The sequence below is a fragment of the Crocodylus porosus genome, unplaced genomic scaffold, assembly GCF_001723895.1.
Source record: "Crocodylus porosus isolate Cpor-Errol unplaced genomic scaffold, CroPor_comp1, whole genome shotgun sequence".
Lineage (NCBI taxonomy): Eukaryota > Metazoa > Chordata > Crocodylia > Crocodylidae > Crocodylus > Crocodylus porosus.
The window spans coordinates 23,438,767-23,450,328 of record NW_017728907.1 but is presented as its reverse complement, the minus strand read 5'-3'; the positions used below and the strand labels follow the sequence as shown (position 1 = coordinate 23,450,328).

General features: G+C 43.0%; 1 long non-coding RNA gene across 1 annotated transcript in view; it reads right to left on the bottom strand.

The window, feature by feature from the left end:
• The window catches only part of LOC109307622, a 13,947-nt gene that overhangs the window by 1,414 nt on the left and 971 nt on the right, over positions 1-11,562 (bottom strand). The window contains exon 3 of the long non-coding RNA XR_002100319.1: positions 9,147-9,153. This is a non-coding gene — a long non-coding RNA (uncharacterized LOC109307622). The remainder of the gene's footprint in view (positions 1-9,146; positions 9,154-11,562) is intronic.

Sequence of the window (11,562 nt, the reverse complement as noted above, 5' to 3'; positions counted from 1 at the left end):
TTTTTTTTAATGCTAGGCCTTGCTTAGCATAAGCACTCTCTCACATTAGAGGCCATGCAATTTTGTAAGGCCTCTACCTTGTCTAGTACAGGTTTCACATGAACCTGACCTACTAAAAATCCCAAGTACCTGGTCTTTCACTGGCCCAAATGGCATTTCCATGGGTTCACCATGAGGCCTGCCTTCTGTATAGCCCCTAGTGCTGTTTTGGTCCCATATGGGCAAAAAGATGTTTATGTCATCTATGTATGCAATCGCACAGTTCTGATATGGGCTCAGGGTCTGATCCATCAGGCATTGGAAGGTTGCTACTGTCCCATTAAATCCAAAAGGCATTCATTGGAAATTCAAATAGGCCCCACAGCATTATCAATGCTGTCTTTTCATGGTCTTCTAGGGCCATGGGAACCTGTCTTTGGCATGTCCAGTGTTGAGATATACAGTGGAGTCGCATCTTAGGTTCTAAATTCAGCACGTAAGGCAAATATTGCGTAAAGACAAAATTATGGAATCTTGATGGCGTTGATGCTAGATTTGTTGTGGTTATATTTACGCATGGCGAGATGCTCACACTATGAGAGGCACACAGGAACTGAGACTGACTGAGGGAACAGCAGATTCACGTCTCCCATCTCACGCTCACTCCGAGGCATACACTTATTGAGTGGAAGGGCGGGTGGAATTGCCCACGCTATTTAAATTGTTATTTTTCTCTTTTTTTTTTTTGCCAAGCGCGTATAGTTGAATTTGCGTAAGTTAAATGTGCATATGATGTGACTCCACTGTCCAATTTTTTCTTCCATTTCCTCAATGCAAGGCAATGGGAAAATGTCAAACTTGGTTATCTCATTGACTTTTCTGAAGTCTGCACAGAGTCTCAATGTCTCATCTGGTTTATGAACCACCAGTAAGGGGCCTTACCACTGGCTCTGCGATTCTTTAATGATGCCTCAGGCCAACATAAGCATAATTCCTTGTCATACTGCTTCCTGAAGACCCTGGAGAAGATGTCTCCAATACGTCCTATTAAGCACAAGCCCAGCCCTGTCTCCATACCTGTCAGTGGGCTGGGAGGGGAAGGGAGAGGGAGCATCATGCAGCTACCAACTGCTTTGCCTGGCTAGAGCTGGAGTGGCGGGGCAGGGTGGGACAAGCACCCACATCTTGTGGGACCCCCCTGCTACCTTGGCTGGGATATTGGTGGGATCCAGACCAAGCCCATGAGGTGCAGGATCTCAATTTCACCCCCCACCATCACTAGCTAGGCAGAGCAGCTGGTGGCTTTGAGCTGTTCCATCCCTCTCTTTCTCCATCTCCATTGCTGGAGTGTCCCCTCCTGCTTGCCAGGGCTGGTGCAGGCAGGCACCACCCCTCCCCCCTACCCACCCAAACACCCAACAGGGTTGATGGTGGGGGTGGGGAGACTCTAACTCAAAGCATTTTGTGTAAATTGCTGTGAGTTAGAGCAGGGCTCTAAACATCTGTAGACACCCTTAGTCATGCAAGGAGATTGCTTGTGTAACTGTCCTACTAACTGTTAGTAAGGGTAACAAAACTGATATTACATAGTACCCAGTCAACTACACTAAATCTATAATTGTACTACAGTAAGTGCAGTGAGTGATGTAGCAAGCAAGCAGAGTTGTAATCAGGCATTTAAAAATTATGAAAGGCCAGTGTTGTATGTTAAAGCTCTGTAGTTCTTGAGCAACCTTATTCCAGATTACATTCTAGACCCTGCAGTGTCATTACAAACAGTTTGACACTCTGTTTTTATGTAGTACATGCAAAGTACCAGAAGACAAATGCTCTAAAATATACATTTTCTAACTAACTCCTTGACACTGCCCTTCTTTGCTTGAACTTATTCCTGTGAATGCTCAGTGTGTGAAAGTAGTAAATTCTTGCAAGTATACTTACATGTATTTCACGGGCTTCACTGTGAAACTTGAGCTGTGCAGAATCTAATCCCACCTCTTTTGAAGTAACTGACAATACAAGAAAGGAGTGTGTGGTAGGAACAATGCTTCCTTGTTCCTACCTCACTTTCTTCCCACACCTTCTTCAAGGGAAGGTGGGAAAAATGAGAAACAAACTGTAACATGAGTCATCATCTGAATTGAACCTGGGAGAGTATGCTTTGCAGGTTGGACTATGTGGGTGCATCCACATGTGCACTTTACTGTGGAGCTGACTAATTAGCTTCATAATAAAGTTTCACCATTTACACATGCGCACACTTTAGGATGCAGTAAATTAATTAACTCAAGACAGCACTGTCTGGGACTGCCTGCCAGCTAGCCCCACTCTGTAGCACTCTCACTTCCCAGCCAGCCCTTCTGCAGCATGTCGAGCCTGGGTGGAGCAGCCCCAGGATGACAAGCTGATTGCCCCAGGCCCTGCCAACCAGGGATGCACCACCCTAGTTCAGTGTGTTGTTGTCCCAGGCACATATGTAAATGTGGAGTCCAGGAACAATAAACTCTGGTGTGAACTGAAAAAGAGATTTTTGCTATATGTTAATTGCACATGTAGATGCACCCCATGTCAACTACATCTAAACTATTTTTTTGAAAGATACTTCATACAAACTAAAATTAAAATAGTAGTCAATTGCATTTCTCCAATGAGCTTCATTTGCTAGATAGCACTAGAGAGAATAAAATGTAGAACAAAAGCTTCTCACAGGGTCACAGTACAGAAGTACTTTGAGACAGGAGAGGGGAGAACAGGGCAGAGAAAATTAACACAAAACAGGAAAAAAAGATGGATCAAATCAGAGACTAATCTCCAAATCATGTGGACATCAGTATGAACGGTTCATAAATGTCAACTTTAAGCAATTTCCCATATTAACATAGCAGTGAAAAAAAGTCTTGAATTTGGATATTACATTTAATCCTACAGCAAACACTGTTCACACTAGTGGAATAAAATAATGGACATTCACTGTAATGGGACTTTACTACAGCTAGAAATTGGGACCAGTATTATTTCATTTCCATCAACACCAATATAATTAGCTCAAATGAGTACAAATAAAAGTTTTCTGCTGTCCATTTTCTCTCAGTACACCTCAGCCTTAGTACAGTTACAAATGCCACCTGCTGCTAATAATCTGAATCCCAGTATCATAGTCACCATCTGTTAAAAAGATATCCTTATTAAGTACCAGTATCTTAATTTTCATTGTAACATTAGACTAGAGCCTCATCCTGATGTCAAAGTCATTAATTTAGAGACATCAGTAGCTATAACACTAGGTGAGAATCTAGCTGCATGTATGGGAATATACTTTTTAGACTACTAGTACTCTGTAATTTTCAGTTTGTTGACAGTGGTGTTAGCGCTGCCATCACATATATTAAAACTGATATGAAAGGACTCAACATGCTAGCACCATTATATCTTCCACTAGGGAAATCATTTCATTCAATGTAGAAACAAAATCTCCTGAACAACAGAAATAATCTAAAAAAGTTCTTCCTCCACCTCCTTTTAGCTATCTATGAGGAACCTATGAATGAGAGAAAATATAAAGCACAGAAAGAGAGGACAAATATAAAACAAAACAATACAACTCCTCCTCCCAAAAAACAGAAACCAAAAGCACCCAACCAAACCCAAATAAAACCCAAACACAAAATTCTCTCAGACAGATAAAATTCAACCAACCTATCAGAAAACATGAAAAGAATAAGCTTATTTTCCTCTTCAGCAGGTGCTGATTGTTTTGTTAGACTGGCAGCAAATTCTTATCCTAAATCTGCAGTTTTAAACAAAGCTTATGTTTCTACCCCTAATCCTCCCTCTGCAAAAAAAAAAAAAAGAAAAAAAAGAAGAAGCTACATTTTTTTAAAGATGGTTATAGAATTAATCTTGCTGCAAGCAAATTGCAGTCTCCTAGACAGAAGATTGTCTAGGAAAGTTACTGAACTTCGCTGCTGATACTGGTTCTGATTTATTCATGTTCAGTCCTCCACCTGCTGCTATTTTATCCCCGACCTCTCTGGAGTCACTGCCAAAAACAAAGCCATGAAATCCTGCATTTTTCACTGGCAGGGTAAATTGTTCACGTACCTGCTGTGCAATAATGAACTGGATTGTTGGTTAATTGCATTTCGTATAGTGTGTTTTTTTCCCCACTGTTATATGACAAGCTACAAAACACTTTTTCTCAATATTTTATTTCTAATAGTTATAAGACTGTGAAACTTAAGTTTGATCAGACTACAGCCCTGGTCACTATGGTGCTGTGTGGTTGTCTAAAAGTTCAAAGGTCTTTCTGATGCAATTTATTGAATTGTTGTAGAAAAGGAGAAATTATTTCACAGTCAGAAAACAGTGTTGTAGAAATTACTTAAAACTTATTATGGTTATCATATACGAGCTTAGCAGGATTCCATTTTTCTTGGTAAACAATGATAAATGTTGATTTCATATCGCACTCAGAACAATGAAAAAAACATTTCCACTGATAATAATCAATAATTTATACAAAGGGAATGTAAGAAAAATGATGGCTGATTGAGTGACGATAAAGGGAAGCAGTCCTAGAGAACTGTGTTTTACTATAGTTTGGACTGCAACTCCCAGAAACCCCAGGGGACTGGGAAAAAAGGAAGAGGAAGTAACAAAGTGGTTGAGGGAGCTACCGGTGAGCAGAGCTGAGACTGATGGCAGCTCTGCCACTCAGCTGGCAGTAGTTCTACAGTAGTTACGTTTGTAGTGATGGGTGATTAAACTGCATAATCCTGAAAAGTTAAAATTGATAAAAATCAAAATAAATGCTTAAAAATAAACATTGATATTATCCTTTGAAATTATTAAAAACAAAAATTGAATTCTGTCAAGCCTAACCATATATCATATGAACACTAGGAAGACACTTTGACCCAATATCCAGTTAGAAAAAATGCATTTAAGATGCAATGATATTTAATTTTATCAGCACGATTAAATAATAGTAGAGGTATATTTTTAGCACAGTTGAGGCTCAGTCTTCCTCTGTGGGGGTACAATTTATATCTGTAAAGTTCCACCTGCAAAATAAATGAGCAAAAGTCAAAGTCTTTGCAGATATGCCCAGGTGCAGGTACAAATAGGGTTGAAAAATTGCAAGGGAGCTGGCAAGATTAGAAATGAGAAAAGAGAATAACACAGTCAGATTTGCAAAGCTCAATGTCAAGCTAATACACTTGGGAAGAGTTATTTGTAACCCAGAGATTCATTGCTGAAGAAGGTGGAACCAGAAGGAGAACCAGGTATGACAGAAGGCAACAAATTAGATGTATGTTGGCAATGTGGTATGTCAACAACAACAAATACCAATATGACTGTTGCAGAGGTGAACTTCATATTACAATACAAAGATTAATAATGCCTGTCTATGCAGCCAGCATTATTAATCTCTGTATTGGTGCCTCTATGCCAATTGAGATATCACACTTGAAATCTCTTTAGGCTGTAATCGGTATTGGAAGTAACCAGATGGCACTTATAACACAGAACTTTACCTGGTGTAAATTGAATTGATGGAATGATGCCAATTTAAACCAGCTGAAGGTCTGGCCCAGTATTCTAATTTTTACTCATTTGAATAATGTTTAGAAGATGTTTGTCAGGAGTGACTTGGTTCTGCTTAGGAAGAGAACAATAGTCAAAACCAGTGAAATCTCAACATATCTTTCTTTGGTATTCTGACACCATAATCACTATTGTAATTACAGTGTAGAAATTCCTGAGAAAGCTCTAAACTTGTTATCTCAGGTACTGCCTGAAGTCTAGGTACAGCAGTATGGTGCTGTGTGGATTAATATACTTTGCTACTCGGCACTTTTTTGCATATATATTTCTGTGTGTGTGTGTATGTGTGTGTGTGTGTGTTATATACACACACATACACACCTATACTTTTACCAACGTGGTTCACTTTACAGTCATAACATACATCTTCAGATTATCTCTATTACAACTGCAACTACACAGCCTTGCACCCATGTGTCCTTGCACCCACATGCTCATCTCCATCTCCTATACCCACTACAATCACACAAACTGCCCCTGTGCCCCTTCTCTTCCTTTTCTCTTCCCATCCCCTGACATTTATAACCCCTTTGTTTCTTTCTCCAGTCCTTTCATGGCTCTATCACTTCATCATCTTCATAGTCTTTGTTGTCCTCTTCCTTCTCAATCTCCTCATCCTGGTTGTCCTCTCCCTCCTTGTTGTTGTCATCCTTCTCCTATCTTGTGGTCTTGTTCTTGAACAGTTAGTGCCATTCTTTCCTTTTAAATATGTTCTCTGCTACCTTGTCCCTGTCATCTCCTTATAATACAGCTGTAGCTTGCTCACCCCCATTCTGATGCAGGCTTTGGGAGGTTTGTGAACAGGTTCCTGGTCTTCCACAGGGCATTCCAGAAGCAGGAAGTTGAAGTGCGTCCCTTGCTATTGGGGTCCTTTGCTGCTTGGTCAGGTGGTCAAATGGCACTGCCTTTCTGGTCAGTGTCTTGACCCTTGTCAAGATCTGAAGGAGTTTGCTTGCTCTCCCCCACACCTCCGTGGTGTACGGGCAGCTCTAAAGGAGCTGTCTCATCCTGGTAGACTGGTAGATTGGGGCAGCCTGATGGGCCTCCCCGTCTGCCTCTGTGTCTGCCCCAGGTGCCAGTTTGCAGGTCTGGCTTGAGCACTTGGCCTGGAGGAAGAGCAGGATGATTGGCACTCCTTGGTCCCTGATTTGCTTCATCTTGGACAGCATCAATCTCACAACCTTCCCCTATATGGAGCCCTGAAAGAAGATGTGCATGGCCTTCTGGATACTACAGATGGTTTGCCATGGTTGAGGAACACCAGGGCAGTGTACAGAAACACTGGTAGCAACACCACCCTTATGACTGCCATGCAGCTCCTCTCCCCGTTGACAGGTGGTGCATGTTCCACAGTCCCAGTTACTGTTTGATGGAGGCTTCAGTCTTCTCCCACATTATCTGCCATTTTAGGTCTGGGTCAAAAACCACCCCAAGGATATTTACTCCCTCACAGGGGGCTAAGACCCCCAGGATCAACAGATTTCCATGTTTGCTCAGTACCAGTCAGGTGCTCTTGTTCACATTGAGCTTTGCCCCTGCTGCCACTCCATACAGCTGGGTGTGATGTAGCACTCTTTCTGCTGACCACTTGTCTCTGCACAGGATGTTGAGGTCATCCATGTAGGTAAGAACTCTTGCCTCTACACCACCACCCCCAGCGACTTCCACTCCATGGATCCTAGGGTCTCACCTGGGCCAGCCAGTGAGCCAGCAGTTTCATCATGCAGATGGACAGGATCAGGGAGAGTAAGCAGCCCTTCCAGATGCCCAGTTCCACTGCAATTGGGGTGGCCAGGAACCCATCACCAGCACCCTGCTGTTGACAAAGGTTTACAGCATATTTATCGAGACAATGAAGTTTGTGGGGTATCCCTATTCTCTTCAATGTCTGGAAGAGAAACTGGTTGGACACTCAATCAAATGCTTTCTTAAGATTAAGGTTCAACACGGTGACAAGTAAGGAGTCTGCCCAAGGAGTCTTATCATTCTGGTAGCTGTGGAGAGTCTTGGTGGTCACCTCCAGTATCCACTTCTCCAGCACAGAGAAGCTTTTGCCTTCATCCCCCCTACCCAAAGATCCAAATGAGCTCCCGCAGGATGCTCTGCACAGCCCCTGGGTTTTCTAGGAATGCCTTGTACAGCTCCCAGTAGAACACTACTACCGACTCCAGCATCCCATTGATTGACCAGTACTCCCTCCTGTTCTGTCCACCATGATAGTCATGGCTTCCCTCTTGGTTTTCTTCAGCCTGCTGAATTAAGCAAACCATTCCTCCCTCTCCTCCACCCAGGGGGCCCAGACCAGGATGATCTTCTTACTGTCCTGCTCCCTGTACCAGACCTCAATCTGGGCTTTCACCTCCCGCGTGGCCTCCCTCACATCCCAAAACCAGGCTGCCTGCTTCTGCAGGCTCTGTAACTTATAGTTCAGGCATTTTTGTGGCCTCCTTTGGATCCAAGCTTGCATCCTGCCAGCCTGTTGGAAGAAGGCTATTGATTCCTCTTTTAGGCTGGCCCATTACTCTGTGTGGTTCTGGTACCCAGCTAAGAGGGTTCTCTATCCTGCATAGCACTGTCTGAACTCCTACTGGATCCTTTCATCATCCAGGAGGCTCACATTCAGCTTTCAGAAGGGTTTCTGCCTCTCTAAGTTGCAGCCCACCTCCTCATCTCTTTCCCTGTCAGGAGCCAGTCCTACCAGAAGAAGACAAGCAACAATTTAGCCTTCACTACTATCCACCCCTTGGGGAGGAAGACAAAGTCTATGTATGACTGCCACAGCAGTCCTGGTGATGATTCCACTGGGCCCTTGGGCTTCTTTGCCCACATCCACTTGGCAGTGGTCATAGATAAACTGTTTCAGTAGCCTGGAGGATCTGTCTAGGCCTGTCTTTTGGCCTCTACTCATTCTATTTTCCTCATCAATGATACAGTTGAATTTTTCTGCAATCACCACTGGCCAGGTATTGGGCATTTCCACACCTTGCTTCGTTGTTGGATGGATCATAAACATTCAGGAGGTTAACTTTCCATCTCTTTGGGTGCATCTACATGTTCATTAATGAACAGTAGTTACTGCACATTTAATTTAGTACTTGCTTAATGAAGTACTAACTAAATGTGCAATAACTAGGATTACTGCACAGTAGCGCTGGCACATGGATATTTTGTGATGCTTACTGCACAGTAGCTTAATAACACTGTGCAGTAGTGTGCTGGGCAATAATTGTGCTAATAAACTACTATGCAATAGCATTAGGCTATTTTACATTAAGTGTCTTGTGTAGATGCACCTTCTGTTTCAAACATGCCCTGTAGTAGTCTGCCTGCAATAATCTCTCTGTGCTATATAGGGGTCTCACTCTGATTTCTTTTTAAGAGAATGGCTACCCCTTAGCTCTATTGTCATTCATTCCCAACCAAATGGAGCAACCATGTGGGCAGTGTTTTTCAAACAAAGAATAGTTTCTAGAACTGGGTAAGTCACATTACTGGAGGCAGATATCTGTTTGTAGCTGAGTCAGGTACTGCTATATCATTTTTCATCTCTCTCACTTTACCAGGCTTCTCAAATCTAATGAGACTATTCAGATCCCTATGATGAATACAGTGAAGGGAATTGAGGTATCCTTTTCTTTTTCATTTCCTTGTGTGTTCAGGATTCAAGCTCAAGTTTTTCTCCATCTTGAGGGCCCCTGGGGGCCCAGCCCCTTTCTCTGGGCAGTTTTGAGAGATGCCTGGGTTTTCTTCTGCTTCTCATGCTGCACCCAGCCATCCTGATCATTCTCTGGGGGTTTCTCCTGTTCCCTCTGGATCTCCATTTGTAAGCTGAGTTCTTCTCCAGCTTCTGGGGCTCATTTTGGGCTCCCTTCTGCATCCACAACCTCCATCTCTGTCTCTTTCCCCTGTGTTTGAGAGCTCCTTTCTTGCACCTCCTTTCCAAGGGGACTCCTTCTTCCTGAATCCTCTTCTATCACCCTCCTTTTCTCTGTTATTGGCAGGGGGGCCAGGGCTGAGGGACCAGTCACACTTTTCTTGTGCTTCCCACAGTAAATTCAAAGAACTTCACCTGGTTGGAGCTGCTCCCAGCATTCTGCTCTTGGAGTCCTGGAAGCAGAGCTCTCACTCCAGCCCGCCTGATGTATCCATGAACCAAGCTTTTCCTTTACGAGGATCTTGGTTATGAAATCCGTCCTTCCCATAAGCATCTTCTTGGAAATCCTCAAAGTAGTCCCTTTTCACCTGGAATCTCACTGGGAAGATTCTTCCACTTCCACTCCATGTTGTTTTGGAGGCTCCAGTTCCAGGGTCCAATCAATCCTTGATTCTCTTCAGCCCCCAGCGCAGAGGCAGAGGCAGTTTGAAGCTCTGTATCTGAACTGATAAAAACAGACACCACACTTGATCCTAGCCAAAAATGGCTAGGATCATGGTATCTTCCCTGCTGTGTAGACATATTCTTTATCTTTGGCTTAACTTTCTTTGTGTAGAATTGGTGCTTGTAGTCTGAGCCCCAGTACTCAGAATGATGACATAACGTACTAGAATTGCTCCACACTGGAGGGAGCTGCTCCAGAATCCAAGCTTTTGTTTAAATAAATATTTGGGTTGTGAAGAATTCCTTCAGAGCCTAAAACATAAAACTGATGCAGTAATATTTTTCCAAACAGCCTGAAATAATAACAACCTTGAGAAGTACAAACTGTTCTTTTTACCTTAGTGAGGCTTTAATTGTGCAAATTTCATGCAAATCATGCACATTTCAGTATCAACGTAATTAACCATTTCACAACTCTTGTTTTAACTTCCCCCAAAATGCACTGATTCCTTCAAACTGCTTTCCATTCCCACCCTCCAGCACTGACACAAGTGTCAGCTGGAAAAGGTAGGAGTGCCTGGGAGGAAAAGACACTTAACACAAAGGCAATGGCGGACAGATTCCCCAAGACTCCACTTACCTCTTCTCTCTTCCAACTAAAAAATTGGAGAGTTCTGGCTCTGCCCGTGAATGCTGGCCCAACCTTGACCTTCCTTTTGGTTTGGTCCACAAGTGTGATTGTAGTCAGGGCTAGTCCAGCTGTACCACATGTAGAGAAAACAATCTTTATAGGAGCATGCAGGAAGCTAATTGCATGTCTCCATTTAAGCAGCAGGACCACAATATCCTCTATGTTCTAGCCCCATGTCCTCAGGGTACTGCAGAGATCTTTTTAGAAGAATAAGTAGTCTGCATAGTTGTTCCACAGGAGTTTGCCTTATGAAAAACTGATTTGCATCTCTAACTAGAGTGTTCAAAATCACATTTGAAAGATATTTAATAAATATTGATTTGGTTGAAAAGTAATGTGAACATTTACTTTTTTATTTTCTTAAAAAATATTATTTAACTTGTAACTAATTGAATGAGTAATGTGGTAAAGATTTCTGCTGCAGTATTTTACATAAAATAATAGTCTAGTGGTTAAAAATGTTTTTTTTAAATCTTTTGTTCATATAGACCTATTGCAGATACAGGTGAGGTAGAATTATATTTCATACATGCCTATTTGAATGGACTGTATTAGTTAAATAGGGTTGTAGAGGTGCCTCAGTTTAGACCGCTGGGGAGCATCAAGATGAGCGTGCACATGCCTCTTGCCCCCATCTCAAACCCCTTTGAGATGGGGCAACAAGCATGTCCAGGGATGAAAAAATGTTCCCTACGCTGAAAGTTTGCAGCAGGGAGAAACTTCCCTGGGGATATCCAGGGGTCTAAAAAATCAAAGTTTAAAAAAGCAGAGCAGAGCATGGTCCCAGAGGCAACCAGAGGCTGGGTCCTCCATGGAGACACTCTGGCTGCCAGAGCGTCTCTGTGGTTGGCCCCTCACCCTGGTGCTGAAATACATGGCTGGTGAGACTGCATGTTCAGCAACAGGGCTCCAGTGCTGGTAAGGGGTCGGGGGAGATGGAGGAGGGGGGAGGGAACCATGGGAGGGA